Source organism: Macaca nemestrina, chromosome 1, assembly GCF_043159975.1.
Source record: "Macaca nemestrina isolate mMacNem1 chromosome 1, mMacNem.hap1, whole genome shotgun sequence".
NCBI lineage: Eukaryota > Metazoa > Chordata > Mammalia > Primates > Cercopithecidae > Macaca > Macaca nemestrina.
Genome location: NC_092125.1, coordinates 173,117,600 through 173,136,535, shown reverse-complemented (window position 1 = coordinate 173,136,535; position 18,936 = coordinate 173,117,600).

The following is an 18,936-nucleotide window of genomic DNA, read 5'->3' as shown; positions in this document are numbered from 1 at the left end:
TGGAATAAATACATTTCACAAAGGCAAAGTATCTCCCTGAATAGAAAGTGTTGTTTTTTTTTTTTTTTTTTTAATCCTTATCTCTTTCCTGCTGACATGCCTCAAGGGAGCGTTTTCATTTAAAGCTGCTGAATTTCCTGAATTCCACTGTGTGTTTCAGCAAACTTCTTAGAGTCAGAGTGTGAAACAAAGAAAATTTGTACTACCAGAACACCCTCAACATTCCACAGGCAGCTTATTGGTTGGAAGAATTAGCTATAGGTATTAATAATAGTAAAATACAATAATTATGATATGCATTGCTTTATAATTTCCACTAACAGATTTGTGTTATGCTGCTTGGGCTGGTATAACAAAATACTGTAGCAGAGTGGCTTAGACAATAGAAACTTACTTCTCACAGTTTTGGAGGCTGGAAGTCCAAGATCAATGTGCTGGCAGGGTTGGTATCTGGTGAGACCTTTCTTCCTGGCTTGCAAATGGCTGCCTTCTCACTGTCCTTATGTGGCCTTTGCACTGTGTGCACACAGAGAGAGAGGAATCCCTGAGAGCTCTTCCTTTTCTTGTAAGGACACCAGTCCTATCAGACTAAGGCCCCATATTAATGACCTAATTTTAACCTCAATTCCCCCTTAAACACCGTATCTCCACATACAGTCACATCAGAGGTTAGAACTCAACACACAAATTTGGGGGGGGGGAACATAATTCAGTCCATAATGGTACTGTAAGTTTCTCAAGGTTAGCTTATTTTATTAGTCCCCTGTACTTTCTAATCCATTTCCTCATACACAGTAGGCCATTTGACTTGAATGGACTCACATTTACTCCCACGGTGAATTACCCTAGCAGCACCATGAGTTGGGCAAGGGAGCTATTATTATCACCCCCAATTTACACATGAATAATCATGGCTCACAGTAAGTATATAGTATATGCCAAGCACTTGTTCAACTCTGCATAAATTAACTATCATTATTCTTCTTTCATTAATGAGGAAATTGAAGCCCAGAGAGGTTAAATAATTGCCCAAGATGAGATATTAAAAGGCAAAGCCAGTATTGAAACCCTAGCAGACCAGCTCCAGACCCCACAGTTTTAGCCATGATGCTATGCATCCTCTCCTGATGGCCACCAAAGTCCTGTGGCTTACCAAAGCTTTCTTATTTGGTGGCTGTATTGGTGCCCTAGGGCTGCCATAACAAGTTATTACAAACTTGGTGGCTTAAAACAATGGAGATTTACTCTCTCCCAGTGATGCAAGCCAGAAGTACAAAATCAAAGGGTTGGCAAGGCCCCACAGCTTCCATCCCTGGTCTCTTTAGCTTCTGGTGGCTCCAGGGAGCCCTTGGCTTGTAGCGGCATCACTCCATTCTCTACCTCCATTCATACATGGTCTTATCCTGTCTCTAGGACTCTCTTCTGTGTAACTCATGTAAAAATAAATTGTCATTGGATTTAGAGCCCACCTAGATAATCCAGGATGATCTCATCTGAATATTTTTACCTTAATTACGTCCACATAGTACTTTTTTCCAAATAAGGTCACATTCACAAGTTCTGAAAGCAGAATGTGGACATACCTTTTGGGATACCACCATTGAGCCCACTACTGCACAAATAGCCACCTATAATCCAGGAAATGGAGTAATATCAGTATATCCTCCGCCTGGCATTTTTTCCTAGAATCTTATCCTCTTTCCCCCCCTCCAGACTCATCCACATGGGTACTCTGGTTCCCATCATGTAAAACATGTCCAATCCTTAGTTATGAGTAGTTGACTCATGGTGCACACTAACTCAAACTTATCCAAGATGTACCTTCCCTAAGAAGTTTCAGCTTGAGGCAAAGAGAGAAATGGGACAAAAACAGGTTTTTTTTTGTTTGTTTGATTGGTTAGTTGGTTGTTCTTGGAAGCCATGTTTGCCAGCAGGGCTGGGCTAGGTTGAGCTGAGACAAGCAAGAGATCTAGGGTACCAAACTTAGGTATTGGCACATGCAAGGCACTGAGAGTGATAGCCTCATTAAATATGAGACCTAAGGTGTCTTACTTGCCTCATTCTAATCCTCCTGACCTTGTTTCTTGGCATGAGCAGCAGAGGGTTAGAGGAGACCCTGGTAGCAGAGGCAGGGGGACAGAGACATGAAAGAGAGAGAGAACTGGTGGTATTCAAACGACTGGTTCGGGTTTTCTTGAAGCTTAGTAAGATCTCTGTTATTTGGTTCTATTACATGCTCCAGTATCCATATTAATATGTTCTTTTTTCTATTATTATTATTATTAATAGTTTAAACTTGTTTGAGTTGGCTTTCTATCATTTGCAACCAAAAGAATTCCAAACTAAAATCTCGGTGTTTTAACCCCTTATCCTTACTTTCCCATTATTTCCTAGTATGAAGAGACTGAAGCAAAGAGAGGAAGATGATTTTCATGAAGCCATAGCACCTATGAAAATGGAAACCCTGGTCTCAGCGTGACCACCTCCACGTGGTTAAGAAGATTCTCTCAAAGACATGAAACTGGCTCCTCCTTGCTTTCGTTTTTCATAAAATTTGTATATTTTGTCCTTTCAGTGTGTAGACAAGTAGAAACTTTAATTGGTGATTTAAGAAAATCTGTATGAGCATCAATGATTAGACTATGCCCTTGGGTACTAATTAAATATATCTGGCTATTTTACCATGCACAAAGTGGGCCAGAGTGCTGTGTTTTTATTATTCTGCTGTGGCTGTTCATGGATTTTCCTCTTTTCTCATCTGTAGCTTTGAATATACCTGCTGCTTCTAATATGCCATTTTCAATGTTTTAGAAAAATCAAAGGGTAAATAAATTAGCATAGACTAATTAACACTTCATTTTTAAGCTTATAACCAAAATGATATAAATCCCCTCTGGAAACTCTTGATCTCACTCTGACCTCAAACGTATCTTCCTTGTGTCAGACACAGAAAAGAAAATGTCCTAAACAGAGCCACCATTAAATCATCTTCCAATACAATGCCCTCTCCTCTTCCTTCTACAAAATAGAACCTTTTGTAGAAAGATAAAAGGAATTATAGAATGCATTCAATAAGGTCAATTTTATTCTGTCTCATTTCCTGGTTTGCTTATATTGGAAACGGTTTTACTTTCTGCATCTGGGCACCATCCCCTTTGAAGTTATCATCGTGGACCACATAACGTTTCCCTCAATGACAGACCACATATACTGCAGTGGTCCCAGAAGACTGTAGTACTATATTTTTATTTTTACTGTACCTTTTCTATTTTTGGATATGTTTAGATACATAACTATTTACCATTGTGGTACAGTTGCCTACAACATTCAGTACACTAACATGCTGGACAGGTTTGTAGCCTGGGAGCAGCAGGCTGTGCCATAGTCTGGGTGTGTAGTAGGCCACGCCATCTAGGTTTGTGTTAAGTACACTAGATGACATTCCCACAACATCAAAATTGCCCAGATGTATTTGTCAGAGCACACCCACGTCATTACATGATGCATGACTGTAATAACAATAACTGCCATTTGCTGAGTACCTCGTCTATCACAGGAATTTTACAGTCTCTCTCACTGAACCCTCGCAAGCCTCTTATTTAAAAGTTAACAGCCCCTTTTCATAATGAGAATACTCCAGTTTAGAGAGGGTAAGTAGGTTGCTCAATGCCACAGACCTAGAGAATATTAAAGCCAGGATGTAGGATCCAGCGCCTGCGTTCTTTCCATGGTACCAGGCAGGGTCAGAGTGTGTCTGCCCTTTGCAAGCATTTACCTTTTCTCCAAGGGAAAGAATAAATGAAGTCTTGGGATCTGCTGTGTTCCTGAGCAGTTCACATTGACTTGTCATCTACCTGAATTTATTCCAGAGTAGCCAAGTAATCTGTTCTACTCCAACGCAGCTGAGAATATCTTTCCTGCTCCAAAACCAAGCCCAGCACTAGGTTGGTTGACTTCTGCCTGATTTTTTTAAGTTGATAAATTCTTTCCTATCTCTTTCCCTGCTGCAATCCTTAGTGCATTTTTCTTCATTTGCTGAATGTTTAATGCTCTCTTTCTCATTTTCAAACTCTTTCCCATATAGCTAGTGTCTCCTTATTTCCCCTGGGCTGTTTTATTTCCCCAAATTGTTCATCATATGTGATAATATGAAGAATCTGTAACAGGGCTTCAGAAGGCTAGCTTCTCACTTTGGCCCTTTCCAGACCGATGCGACTATGGGCAAGTCACTTTCACTCACTGAGCTTTATTGTCCTTGTTTGTTAAATGGAAAATTGTGTTTTAGAATCTCTAAGATCCTTGCCAACTGATCCCTCTGCCAGTTTCACTACGCGGTGATCTGCAAAACCTTCTCTGTTGTGAATAAACGAGACACCACCTCCTTCATTTTCCTCTTCCCCAAAAGAAAAGTCTCCCACAGGCTGTCTTCCAAAAGGAAGAGGAGGAATTTAACTTATTCTTCAAACTCCTGGATGCCTTCCATATCATCGTTTGACACTCATTTATTTAACTAACAATTACTGACACTTAACAGGTCAAGCCCAATGACTCTGTGTTGGAACCTAGAGATTAAGATGAGAAAAGCGCAAACCCCATCATCAGACACAAACTGGCACATAATGGAAACACAGAGAGGGGGAAAGTCTCTCATCATGGCAGGTGCTGGCACTAAGAACATTCTTCCAGAAGTGTTTATAGTGAAGCTAAGTCTCAAAAGCTGATTAGTGATGTGTTTAAGTGCCCAGACTCTGCAGTCAGACAGATCTAAGATCAATGTTGCCTCAAATAATCACTAGCTATATGATCTTGAACAAGTTACTTGACCTTTCTATGTCTTATTTTTCTTCATCTGTAAAATGGGAACCACGTTACTAAATTCATAGGATTTGTGGGAAGAGTAATGTTTATTAACTAGAAACATAAAGTATATACTACTATACTAAATCCCAACAATGTTGTGGTAAGAAACATATTATAAATATATATAATGATATTCAGTCACACACCATATAATGACATTTTGGTTAACAAAGACTGCATATACAAAAGTAGTCCCATAATATTGTAATACTGTATTTTTAGTGTACTTTCCTATGTTTAGATAGGTTTAATACACAAATACTTACCACTGTGTTACAACTGCCTGCAGTGTTCAGTATAGTAACATGCTGTACAGATTTGTAGCCTAAAGGCAATAGACTACGTCACATAGCCTAGGTATATAGTGGGGTATGTATACCATCTAGGTTTGTGTAAGTACACTCTATGACAGGGGTGTCCAATCTTTTGACTTCCATGGGCCACATTAGAAAAAGAAGAATTGTCTTGGGCCACACATAAAATACACTAACATTAATAACAGCTGATAAGCTAAAGAAAATCACAAAAAACTCATAATGTTTTAGAAAAGTTTACAAATTTGTGTTAGGTCACATTTAAAGCTGTACTGTTGCATGTGACCCACACACCGTGGGTTGAACAAACTTGATCTATGATATGTTCACACAATAATTAAATGGCCTAATGATGCATTTCTCAGAGCATAGCCCCATCACTAAGCAACATAGGAATACATACACAGATACACACATTCTCAAATACATATATTTGTGTGTGTGTGTGTGTATGTGTGTATGTGTGTATATATATATATATAGTCTCAAAAATTCCAGGTACAATTATAAACACTTTGTATGTATTATTCATTTAATTCTCACTGTGACCCTATGATTTAGATACTATTATTATTCCCATTTTAGAGATGAAGAAACAGGCACAGGAAGAACAAGTGATTACTCCAAGCTGCCAGAGCCTGAATTCTGACCAAGATAGTCTGTCTCTGGAGTCTATTCTCTCAACTACTGTGCCTCCTGCCTCTACTAACCTAACCATAACCCTCTGCCACCTTGATGCAGTCCTGTGAGCTCTGAAGTGCAGTAAGCCCTTGTGGAGCTGTCAGTATAGTGGAGAAACACAATCAAACAAAACAATAATCATGAACCGTGAAATCACTTCCCGGGTTTCTGGGTTCCTGGACTGGTTTAGGACCCAGGCCTGTCCAGTTAGATTACCACATCCCATAGAGATTGGTCCAGTGATCTGCACACGACCCAAACTGACCCTAGAATTGTTGCTAGAATGAATGGGAAAGGAGAGTTCTTTTCAGTAGAGTTGCCTGGAGCTGCTGGTGCCAGGGCCAGCTTGAGCCTGAAGCCAACAGAGAAAGAGGAAGAGCCATGAGACCAGGAGGAACAGATCCCAGGCAAGACCCACTCCTGCATCCTGAGCCTCTCAAACCTCTGTTTTGTTTAAGCCACTTTGGTTAGGTTTCTGTCACTTTCACACGACTCCTAACACACTCAGGAAAGTATATATAATTATCTTTACACAGTACCACTAACCACCTGGAAGCTATGTGTATAGCCATTTTTGAAGAACAAGTAAGAGTTAATCAAATATAGAAGCACAAATTGTTCTCTGTAGAGTAACATCAATGTGCAATAGCACAGAGGTACAAGAGATCATTGCTTATTAATGGAGAGTGAATTCCAGAGTAATCCAGCTGTAACATCCAAACCTCATCTTATTATTGTCTTCAACTGACCTCCAGATAATTCACCTTTAATGAGAACTTCAGTAACTGGCCAGGAATTTCCCACTTCATTTCTTTCCATGCCCTGGAAAATTTTATGCATCTACGCAGATATATTCTAATTTGCTACTTCTCCTACATTTATAGCGAATTGGCTAAAACTGCCAGATTACTGATCTCAAGGCACTGGGTCTTTGAGATCAGCAAAAACACCATGTTTCTGTAAGTCTTACTAAGAATCTTACCAGGCTGGTCTAGTGCACTCAGCCTTTCCTGATCAGCCTATCCTTCTGCATGTAAACTATTATGATGTTTATCTCATGGTAAAGAAATAGAGTCTCAGCAAGGTAATGTAGTTGACTTGAAATTGCAGTTTGGCTGGGTAGTGCTGGGACTTGTCCCACTCCCAAGCCTATGCTCTTTGCATTATGTGGCCTTGGTTAACACTTTTGTCTTAACTGAAACATGAGATTTGGCCATAATACTATTATCCATTGTCATTGTATGATTTTCCAGAGATCCTTTGTATTCATCCCCAAACTCTGATAAAGGCTTATGGGACTGTGCCTTAATTCCACATGGAAGACAGCACAGCACCCCCACCAGCTGACCATTGGGAGAAATGTCAATGAGAGAAAATGTGCAACAATCAGCCAAACTTCCCTTGTCAATCCCTAGCTGATTGTACTGGGGCTTCTTTGCTGGAGTCACTGGAAATGTCACTTGCAAGGGGCATATTGTAGAGGCCATGAATTTGAAATGTAGAATACCAGATCTCTTTATGCGGTGTGAATTTCATTTTGATCGGACTAGACATCTGTTTTGTGAGCTCCTTAGGAATCCATGTTGCCTTTCAGTTCTTCATTATCTCATTGGACCACTGGCTGAAACGGCCTCTTCACTGGCCTTCCTGCTTCCACTCTTGCTTTGCACATGCCCCTTCCACACTGAAGTCCAGGAGAGCTTTCTGCACCATGATGAATTGCACATATCTTCCCTTCAACCTACTAACCCTTCCCATCTAGGTCAGGGAAGAAAGAACATATGCTGGTTATAGAGAAGCCATTTGTGCCTGGATCTATAGGATGATTCTTTCTTTATAACATAACCCCAAGGTATAGAGGAGACAAAGCAATTCTTATCAATATGTGGCAAGAATCGTTATTTTTCAAGAAATTGGGTCAAAGTCTTAGTAATAGAATAAATGATAAGGCTTCATGGAAGTACAGACTTAAGACATAAAATCTAAAATCCTTACTAAATGACTTTACAGTCATTTATCTTTACACATCTTTATTGTCCTCGGTACCAGAGGTCACATCTTCCACCATGTCCTACCCCTACTTACTGGAATAATTATTGAAATTGTATTGAAACCAGAATTAGGCCGGGCGCGGTGGCTCACGCCTGTAATCCCTGCACTTTGGGAGGCCGAGGCGGGCGGATCACGAGGTCAGTAGATCGAGACCCTCCTGGCTAACACGGTGAAACCCCGTCTCTACTAAAATACAAAAAATTAGCCGGGCGCAGTGGCGGGCGCCTGTAGTCCCAGCTACTCTGGAGGCTGAGGCAGGAGAATGGCGCGAACCCGGGAGGCGGAGCTTGCAGTGAGCCGAGATGGTGCCACTGCACTCCAGCCTGGGCGACAGAGTGAAGACTCCGCCTCAAAAAAAAAAAAAAAAAAAAAAAAAAAAAAAAAAAAGAAACCAGAATTCAACTTGGGGAAAATTGACAATATTTGTGATGTTGACTGGTTTAATTCATGAGCACAATCTTTCTGTTTATTTCAAGTTTCTTTAATTTCTCTCAGTAATATTTTGTACTTTTCTATGTAAAATTCTCAAATAATTTATTAAATTTATCTCTAATTTTTAATTTTTTCCAGTTTATAGAAATATAATTAATTTTTGTTTATGGACTTTGAATCTCCCATTATTGTTAAATTCAATTATTAACTTCAACAGTTTGTGTATTCTTTTGATTTTCTCTACAAAACAAGTTTTGGGCTTTATTTCTCTGGACAATGAAAGTTTTCTTTTTTCTTTTCAGTCCTTAAGTCTTCTCTTGACTTTGGTCTCACCTTATTTCACTGGGTAGGAACTTCAGAAAATGAAAAGTGGTTGAAAAAGCAAATAATCATCTCGCTTCCAATTTCAAGGGGGAAACTTTCAACATTCCACTACTAAGTATGTTTCTAATAGATACCTGTAAGTTTAAGTAATATCCTTCTATTAATAGTTATAAATCTTTGGTTTCCAGTTTGCTGAGAAATTTCTTTTCTATCATAGGTAGTGTTGACTTTTCCTTAACCTTTTGAGATAACTGTGTGATTTTTCTCCTTTATTTTCTTAATGCAAGGATTGATTTTCAAATGTCAAACAAACTTTTACTCCTCCATAAACCCAACTTGTTTGTGATGTATTATCCTTTTTTATGATTGAGAAGTCTGTTTTCTAATATTTTTCTTTACAATTTCTGTATCTTGGCTTACAAGAGAGATCAGCCTGTAATTTTTCTTTCTTGTAATTTGCTTTTGGTTTCAAGGTTATGCTGATCACTGCAAATGAGTTAAAACCAATTCCCCTTTTTCTAGTCTCTGAAAGGATTTCTTGTGGAAATGATGTTAATTCTTCTGTAGACTTTTGAAAGAGTTCACCTGTAAGGCTATCTAGACATAGACTTTTCTTTGTGAGAAGATGTATAGTTTATGGATTCAATTTCTTTAACAAATATAGTTACATTTTATATTGATTTATTCCATTGCTAATTTCTTTAGGTTGTATATTTAAGTGGTATATTTCAAGGGATGTATCCATTTTGTCTAAATTTTCAAAGTTTTTGGCACCAAGTTGTTCATAGTATCTACTTATGATTGCTCTAATGAATTTATCTGTAATAAAGTCCCATTTTATTGTTATTGCTGCTTGCACCTTTCTTTCATTCTCTCTCCTTTTTTTTTTTTTATAAATCCTGATGAAAGGTAATCAATTTCACTAGTTTTATCAAAAATGTATTTTGGATTGTTTGGTGTTCTTTATTATATAGTTTTATTTTCTATTTTCAATATTTTTTGCTTCTTATATGTATTAATTACTTCCTTGTAGTTTTCTGAACTATTATTTTTCTATCTTCTTGAGATAAATGCAGAGATCATCAGTTTCAGCCTTTTTTATGTTGTTGTACGAATTTTAAGGGAATACATTTCCCCTAATAGCTTGATCTGCATCCCACAAGTTTGACAGGTCATAATTTTACTACTATTTAGTTAAAAATATTTTCTAATTTTGGCTGTGATTTCTTCTTTGACCCATCTGTCTTTCAAAAAAAATTCAAATATTTGATAATTTTTAAGTTTAGTTTTCATTTTTTGTTACCATTGATTTCTAGCTTAATTCTGCTTCAGCCAAAGAATAGCCTATACATAGTTTCAAGTAGGTGAAATTTGTTAAGATTTGCTTTTCAGCACAGCTTATGGATTAATTTTGGTAAATGTTTCTGTGCACTTGAAAATTATGTGTAGTGTATAGTGCATGTATATATGTAGTGTATGTACATGTGTATGGTACATCTTCTCTCATACTTTTACCTCCAAACTTGATGAAACCTTATATTTAAAATTAGTCTTTTATAAACAGCCTGCATTTGAATACCCATATTGATATACTTTGACTTTTTATTGGAATATTGATAATGTAATTTGCACTTACTGATTTGTTTGGGTTAAAATCTACTATTCTACTATTTATTTTTCTTTGTCTTTTGTAATTTTTGTTCTTTTTCTCTTTTTATTGCTTTCTTTAATTTATGGAATATTCTTTTAAATCCTTTTTCTCTCTATCAGTGTGCTAAGCAGTTTTTCTTTCATTTTTCTCTTTATGGTTATCCCACAGGTTACAACACATATCCTTACATGTCAGAGTCTTCTAAAAGTTAATACTGTTATCACTTAACAGGCAACTCAAGGATTTTAGAATACTTAATTTACCCTCATCCTATCATTTTTTTCTACTGTTGTTATGGGCTTTAATTCTACATCTATATTAAATAAAACAAGCAATTGTTATTGCTTTATACAATCTATATTTATTTAAATTCACTGTATAATATTTACACTTTTTGTTACTTTTTATTCTTTTTTGCATTTTCATACTTCCATCTTAGAGCATGTTCCTTTGCCTGAATAATTCACTTTGGTATTTCCTTTTGGTAGATTTACTGGTAATGGCTAAATGCAATAGCTTTGTTTGAAAATATCTTAATTTCACCCAAACTTCAGGAGGATATTCTCATTGTAATTACAATTCTGCACTGCCAATTATTTTCTTTTAGCACTTAAAATTGTTACCCCATGATCTTCTAGCTTCTATCAATTAATTCTCACCAAAGTGATCAGCATACTCAACACAACTTTAATAAAAATTCCAACGGGCTTCTTTTGTAGGAATCAGTAAGCTGAGCTGAAAATTTGTGTGGAAATGCAAAGGACCTAGAATAGCTAACCAACTTTGAAAATTACAAAAAAAAACAAAGTTTGGGGACTTAAAAGCTATCTGATTTCAAGATTAACTGGGAAGATTCAGTATTCCGAACAATTTGGTATTAGCTAAAATATGTATATTATTTATATATAATTATTTACATTTATATATAATATATAATTTATATTTATTATATATTATTATATTATTTGAATATGTTTCACGAATATATGTTATTTATATTTATTATATATTATAATATTTTATATATTTAGCTAATATTTATATATAGTTATATGTATATTTTATTGTTATTGGTGATTATATTTACATACATATATATGTAACAGAATAGTGAATTTAGAAATATATCTAACCAAATATGATCAATCGATTTCTGACAAAGACGCCAAGCTAATTAAAGGTGGAAATGAAAGTCATTCAACAAATGGTGTCGGATCAATTAGATACCAATACAATAGTGAACACCAGGTCTTACATAAACAAAATAGACTCTAAATAGATCACAAAATTAAATGTAAAACCTAAAACAAAACATCTAAAATAATGCATAGGAGAAAATGCTTTTTATCCTTGGAGGCTGGCAAAGTTTTCTTAGATAGAACACAAAGACCATGAGCCATAAAGGAAAGAAATACTAAATTGAACCTCATTAAAATTTTAAAGTTTTGCACTTAAAAATAGTCATTAAGAAAGCCAAAAGGCAAGTCGCAAAGAATATTTACAAAATAGGCTGGGCGCAGTGGTTCATACCTGTAATCTCAAAATTTTGGGAGGCCGTGGAGGCTGGAGGATCATTGCAGCCCAGGAGTTCGAGACCAGCTCAGGCAGCATAGTGCAACGCCATCTCTACAAAAAATTTTTTAAAATTAGCCTGGCATGCTGGCACACACCTGTGTTCTGAGATATGCAGGAGGGTGACGGGGGCTGAGGTGGGAGGATACCTTGAGCTTATGCAGTCAATGCTGCAGTGAGCCATGATGGTGCTACTGTACTCCAGTCTGGGTGACAGAGCAAGACTGTACACTTGAAAATTATGTGTAGTGTGTAGTATGTTTATATGGTACATCTCTCATACTTTTACCTCCAAACAGAGTGAGACTGTTGCAGATATATATCTGCAAACATATATATCAAAGGACTTCTATCACAAATATGTAACATTCTTACAAATAAGATTAACAACCCATTAAGAAAATGGGCAAAGATTTTAAAAGTCGCTTCAAAAATAAAGATATAGTAACTGTTAAAAAGGCATTTGAAAATATGTTCGACATCATTAGGCATAAGTAATATTCAAATTAAAACCATAATGAGATATGCTGCAAACCTATTAGGAAGACTAAAATTTTAAAAATTAAAAATATCAAGTGTTGATGAGGATGTAGAACAGGTGGATTCTGTTTCACCATTTAGGGGAACACAAAATGGTACTACCACTTTAGAAAACTGACAGTTTCTTAAAAAGTCATACATATACCTACCACAGAATCCAACCATTCTATTGCTAGGTATTTACCACAGAAAATCAAAAACATAGGTCCACACAAAGGCTTTTACACAAATGTTCATTTAATATAAATGTTCATAGGCAAAAGTTGAAATAGTCCAAATGTCCATCAACAGGGGAATAGATAAACAGACTGTGGTGTAATCATGCAAGGAAATATTACTTAATAAAAAGGAATGAACTATTGATACATGCAACAAAATGAATAAATCTCAAAATTGCTATGCTGAGTAAAAGAAGCCAGGCAACATACATACTGTATTTCCATCCATGTGAAAAATTATAAAATATCCAAACCAATTACAGAAACAGAAAACAAATCAGTTGTCTGGGGATGGGGTAGAGGATGGTTGGATTACAGAGTGGCATAAGGAACTTTGAGGAGTAACAGAAATGTTTGTAATATTTATCTGGGTGATGCTTTTACCGGTATATACATATGTGGAAAATGATCAAATTGTACACTTTAAATATGCACAATGTAGCAGACATCAATTATACTGCAATTATATTTTAATCAGCCATCAGTCTTATTGTCCCTTTGAAGGTAATGTGTCCTTTATTTTCCACTGACTGCTTTCAAGTTTTCATCTTCGTATGTGGATGTTCGACAATTTTCTGTAAAGTACACACAAAACATCTGCTACAATTCTTTGTATTGATACTTTTTGAGGTTTACAGATTCCTTCATTACTGTGGCTTGATGTCTTTTTTTAAGTTTTGGAAAATTCTAAGGCAGTAGTTTTTCAAACAATGCTTTTCCCCTGTTTTCTCCTCTCCACCACTCCTCGTCTACTGTGGCTCTAATTATACATACATGAGACCTTTTATCCATGTTCCATATTCTCTTTACTCTTTTCTACATTGTCCATCTTTTTTCCTCTTTGCAGTTCTGATATTTTCTATGAACTTATTTTCCAGTACATTTAACCTTCTTTCCTCCATGTCCAATCTGCTTTTAAGCCTAGTCTATTAACTTTTTAATTTCATAAATTACATTTTTCATTGTAGACTTTCTTTTTTAACTTTATTTTAAGTTCAGGGTACATGTGCAAGATGTGCACGTTTGTCACATAGGTCAACATGGGCCATGGTGGTTTGTTGCACAGATCGTTCCATCAGCTAGATATTAAGCCCAGCATCCATTAGCTATTCTTCCTGATGCTCTCCCTCCTCCCACTCCCACCCTCTGACAGGCCCCAGGGTGTGTTGTACCCACCCCATGTGTCCATATGTTCTCATCATTCAGCTCTAACTTGTAAGTAAGAACATGTGGTATCTGGTTTTCTGTTCCTGCATTAGTATGCTGAGGACTAATCCATGAGGGTTAGTCCACCTCTATCCATGTCTCTGCAAAGGATATGATCTCGTTCATGTCATCCATGTCCAACTCTATCTATGTCCCTGCAAAGGACATGATCTTGTTCCTTTTTATGGCTGCATAGTATTCCATGGTATATATATGCCACATTTTCTTTATCCAGCCTATTATTGATGGGCATTTAGGTTTTCTGGACTTTCTATTTGATTCTTTTTACAGGTTTGTTTCTCTAATGAAATATTTTATCTTAAATGTCTGGAGGAATTTTATATTCTACAAGATACATTTTAGAAAATACAATCGACTGGATGACTTAAACAGCAGATATTTATTGCTCAAGGTTCTGGAAGCTGGGAACCATGCTTCCAGATGGCTCCAGGTGCCAGCAGATTTAATTCCTTGTGAGGACCCTCCTTCTGGCTTGCACACCTTCTCTCTGGTCTTCACATGGTCAAGAGAGCAGCTTCTTCATCTTATAAGGACACCAGTCCCATTCTGGGGCTCTACTTTCATGATCTCATTTAATCTAATTACCTCCCAAAGGCCCCACCTCCTAATACAATCGCATTGGGGCTTGGGGGACAAACAAATGAATTTGGAGGAACACAAACGTTTATTCCTTAACAATGCCTTTTGCATTTAATTTTACTATAGTCAGAGGTTTGTTTCATTGATATGCACTTAATTCATTCCAAGTGAAAGTAAATCAGAATATATAAAAGCAAGCTAGCTTCTGATTGCTGATTTTACAATGCTGTTCTCTAAAAAGCTTTTCTTTAACATTTTTTCTTCTAACAAAAATGACAAACCTTTTGCAAACAAAAATGATTTTCACTATTTCACATGTCCTGAAATCCTTTGAATCACCTTCATTTTATTGGGTGGAAAAGAAGACCAATCCACACTTTTTATCCAGGCTTTTGTTGAAGTATACTATAGAAAAAAAATATAGTCTAACAATTAGAAGATACAGATTCCTAGTCCCAACTCTGACACTTACTAGTTTTGTGGCCTTCATAAACTCATATAAATTCTATGAATCTCCATGTTAGTGTTTCTCAAATGTGAAAAATTTTATTACTTATTTTTCCCTTCCTTTTTAACAAGCATATTTTGGGGGTACATAAGACAAATAATGTAAAAGTGCTTTGTAAAATCTAATATATTTAAAATGACTATTCAACAAATATTTTGAATAAGTACCAGATAATACCTTATTATGTAACAAATGATATAACCTTAGGAAAATTTGGGAATCCAGAACTCAAGCACAGATCTCTTACTGCAAAGCCTATATAATCTCAGCCATTATATCACATCACATCTCAGTGAAGCAATCCTGTGAAGCAATTCTGTGAGATAGGATGTAATACTTTTCCAAATGAATGCCACACAGAATATGTGACAATTGACCCCATATGAACCTATGATGAAAAACCTAAGCAAAGAACTAAAAATGCATAGTTTATATTAAATTTACTTTATTCAATAGTTCCTTGCTCTTTTTATCCACCTTCTTTATTATTGCCCTTTCTTCTTGCTCTCTTTAATATTCTAGCCTTGCCCTTCCAATCTGAAAACATGACTCTGGTGCTTTCTTTTCTCCAAATGAAACTCCTTTTCCTGGATATAAATCACATTGCTTTGAACAGGATCAGATCCCTTCCTGAAAACATGCATTATATGAGAGGAGAGAAGGTAATAGGAGAAGCAAAAAGGTAGAAAGTGAAAATGGCAGAACCTCACTACTGTTTAATATTCTTAAGAGTAAATTCAGATCAACTTGCTACTGCCAGTCAAGGCATCCCATTTGTAGATGAAGACAGCTTGGAGGAAGAGACAAGGGTGGAAAGTACAGGAAATGTTTGCAGATGTAAGAGACATAGTTTTGCACAGAGATGACTGGTCACAGAGGTTAAAAACCAGATATCCAAAGTTACATTTATTTCTGTGATTCAGAAATCTATCTGCCTCTAGTGATTTAAAACGTGTGGGTTTGAATATGTTACAGGCAGACTGAACTCACTTCTGCTTTTCACAGCCCCCAACAAACCTGATTGAATTTCATCAAAACTACATTCACCCATTTACCTTGATCCTGAGGCATGTGAGTTTGTGACGTTTAGGGGCTTAGGTGAAACCTGTGCACTTTACTTTCTTTTGAAGTTACCTCTTTTGTAACTGGAATAGGATCATATTTTCTGCTATGACCCTGTTCTTTCCAACTTAAAGAATGTACAAGTGCTTTGTAAAATCTAACATTCCTAGTTGAATATTATAATACCCTTTTGTTATAAACCACTAACCACAAATACCTTACTTTCTAAATTGATCTAAGTTGAATACTAAGGACAACCATTATGATGTGGAAACTGGCTTTGAGAATAAATGTAAAAAGCATTTCAAAAGCTTGATTGGATAGTACCAATTTTCCTTGTGGTGCATTTGGTCATCATTTCATTCTGTAGCCTTAGTGAGGTGGTGTGTATGTTGCAGTTACTGTGTTTGCAACGACATCATGATGGGTGCATTTTAGACTTCACAGACTGCATAATAGCTTAAACAAATATCTGATGGTGTCCATTTCAGTGGGCTTTTCAGATATAGTACCCCAAAGCAAAGTCTCTTTTTAAAAAAATGGCTCAAAATAGGTACACATTTGTAGTGTAATCTTTACATCATTTAACATTGTGAACACGAAGAGGAAATCTCCTCACCTGCATTGACTGAGTGTTCAGCATTCCCAAGGTGAGTAAAAGTATATTTGTGACGAGAGGCTCACAGTTTAGGGAAGTCCTAGACAATCTCCTAACTTTCCTTACTGTAGTTGCCTCTGCTACTGGAAATGAAAGGAAAATTTACCTATGTTGTGGAATCAGAAGCAGAGATGCTTCCATCTCTGTTTCTGGTTCAAAGTTTCTGTGGAATTCTTAGAAGATCTTCCTGTCTTCTTGGATATAACGCACTGGGGGATGAAAGGAGAGAGGCACGGAGAGGTGGCATACAGGAAAATCCATTTTACCAAACACATAAAAATGATCTGCGTGTGTGCATTCTAAAGGAAATGGAAGCCATATGTTTCTGATTCATTTACATGTAATCCATCAAAATATTATTTTGTAAGAGATAGTTAATGTACAAGAAACCTGCCAAGTCTTCTTATAAACATTTTTCCAAAAACCCAGCTGCACTGAGGCAGCTGTGTAAGAAGTTACCCTGGAAAGACGGAACTTGTTTCAAAGTCTCAAGCACATTTTAAACTCCCCAAGGGGTGCTTGGCATGATAGCAATAGCACAGGCTTTGGAGTTGAATAGACCTGGATTTAAAACCTGGATTATTTCTTTTTTCTTTTTCTTTTTCGTTTGTTTTTTTTTTTTTTTTTTTTTTTTTTTTTTTTTTTTTTTTGAGACGGAGTCTTGCTCTGTCACCCAGGCTGGAGTGCAGTGGCGCGATCTCCGCGCACCGCAAGCTCCGCCTCCCGAGTAGCTGGGACTACAGGCGCCTGCCACCTCGCCCAGCTAATTGTTTTGTTGTTGTTGTTTGTTTGTTTGTATTTTTTAGTAGAGAGGGGTTTCACCGTGTTAGCCAGGATGGTCTGGATCTCCTGACCTCGTAATCCACCTGCCTCGGCCTCCCAAAGTGCTGGGATTACAGGTGTGAACCACCACGCCTGGCCAAAAGCTGGATTATTTCTTATTAACCTTTTTCACAAAGAAACCATATTTCTTGGCCGGGGGCAGTGGCTTACGCCTGTAATCTCAGCATTTTGGGAGCCTGAGCTGGGTGAATCACGAGGTCAGGAGTTCGAGACCAGCCTGGCCAATATGCTTTAACCCTATCTCTACTAAAAATACAAAACTTAGCCGCGCATGGTGGTGTGCACCTGTAGTCCCAGTTACTCAGGAGGCTGAGGCAGGAGAATCACTTGAACCCGGGAGGCGGAGGTTGCAGTACGCGGAGATCACGCCACTGACTCCAACCTGGGCAACAGAGTGAGACTTTGTTTATAAATAAATAAATAAATAAATAAATATCTCGTGTGTGTGTGTGTGTGTGTGTTTCTCTACATTTATTTATTTGTTTAGTGTCTAATTTGTGCCAGGCAGAAGATGTGATACTGAATTAGGGATACAGTAGTGGACAAATAGAATAAACTATATCCCTCTTTTCATTAATCTAGTTACTCAATTTATGTGAGCTCATGTTTTGTTATTCTGAGAAATGGAGCTGATAATGCTCATCCTTAAAAGTCTTCACGATTCAGTAAGTAACCCGACTCCTGGCATGAAAAATACACTCAATGAAAGGAGTTATTTTCCATTTTCAATCTTTTTCTATTTGAAACCACTTTCCCACTTCAGTCTGTCTGCACATACACCCTTACGCAAGGTCCCTGCTCCTCTAGCACCCACAAAGACTATAATCATTGGAATGCTTCACATTTGTTTGTCTCACTGTCCGCTAGGTCAAAGGGCCACTTTCTCCGAAATGCAAAGCAGTACATTTTAGACTGGAAGAACTAAATAACAATTTGTCTTGGGAATACAGGTGGAACGCATATACTTTGGAGTCAGGACAAACTGGACTTAAATTTTGGATTTTCCATTCATAATCTTTTTTAACTTGGTCACATTTCTGAGCTTTGGTTTCTACGTCAGTAAAATGGGATTAAAATTACCTAATGTGCAGTGTTGCTGGGACTAATTAAATAGGATAATACATGGAAGGTGTCTAGCCCAATAACGGCAGATCTTATTATTTCCGTAGAGAGTAAATTAAAATGTTTTATTTCAAGGGCTTAATGTTCAAAACCAAAATATTGCAATCATCTTGGTAGATCATAACCTGTTTAACACGAACTGTAGGCAACCTGAAAAACTCATCAACTCCACCCACCAAACACATATGTATAGCTATTAAGTCTCTTGAAGATGCCCAAGGTTAAATTTTTGTTAGCAAGAATGCGATAACCACTTAACATGTGGTTTGCTATTCTCCATTAATATTTTCATT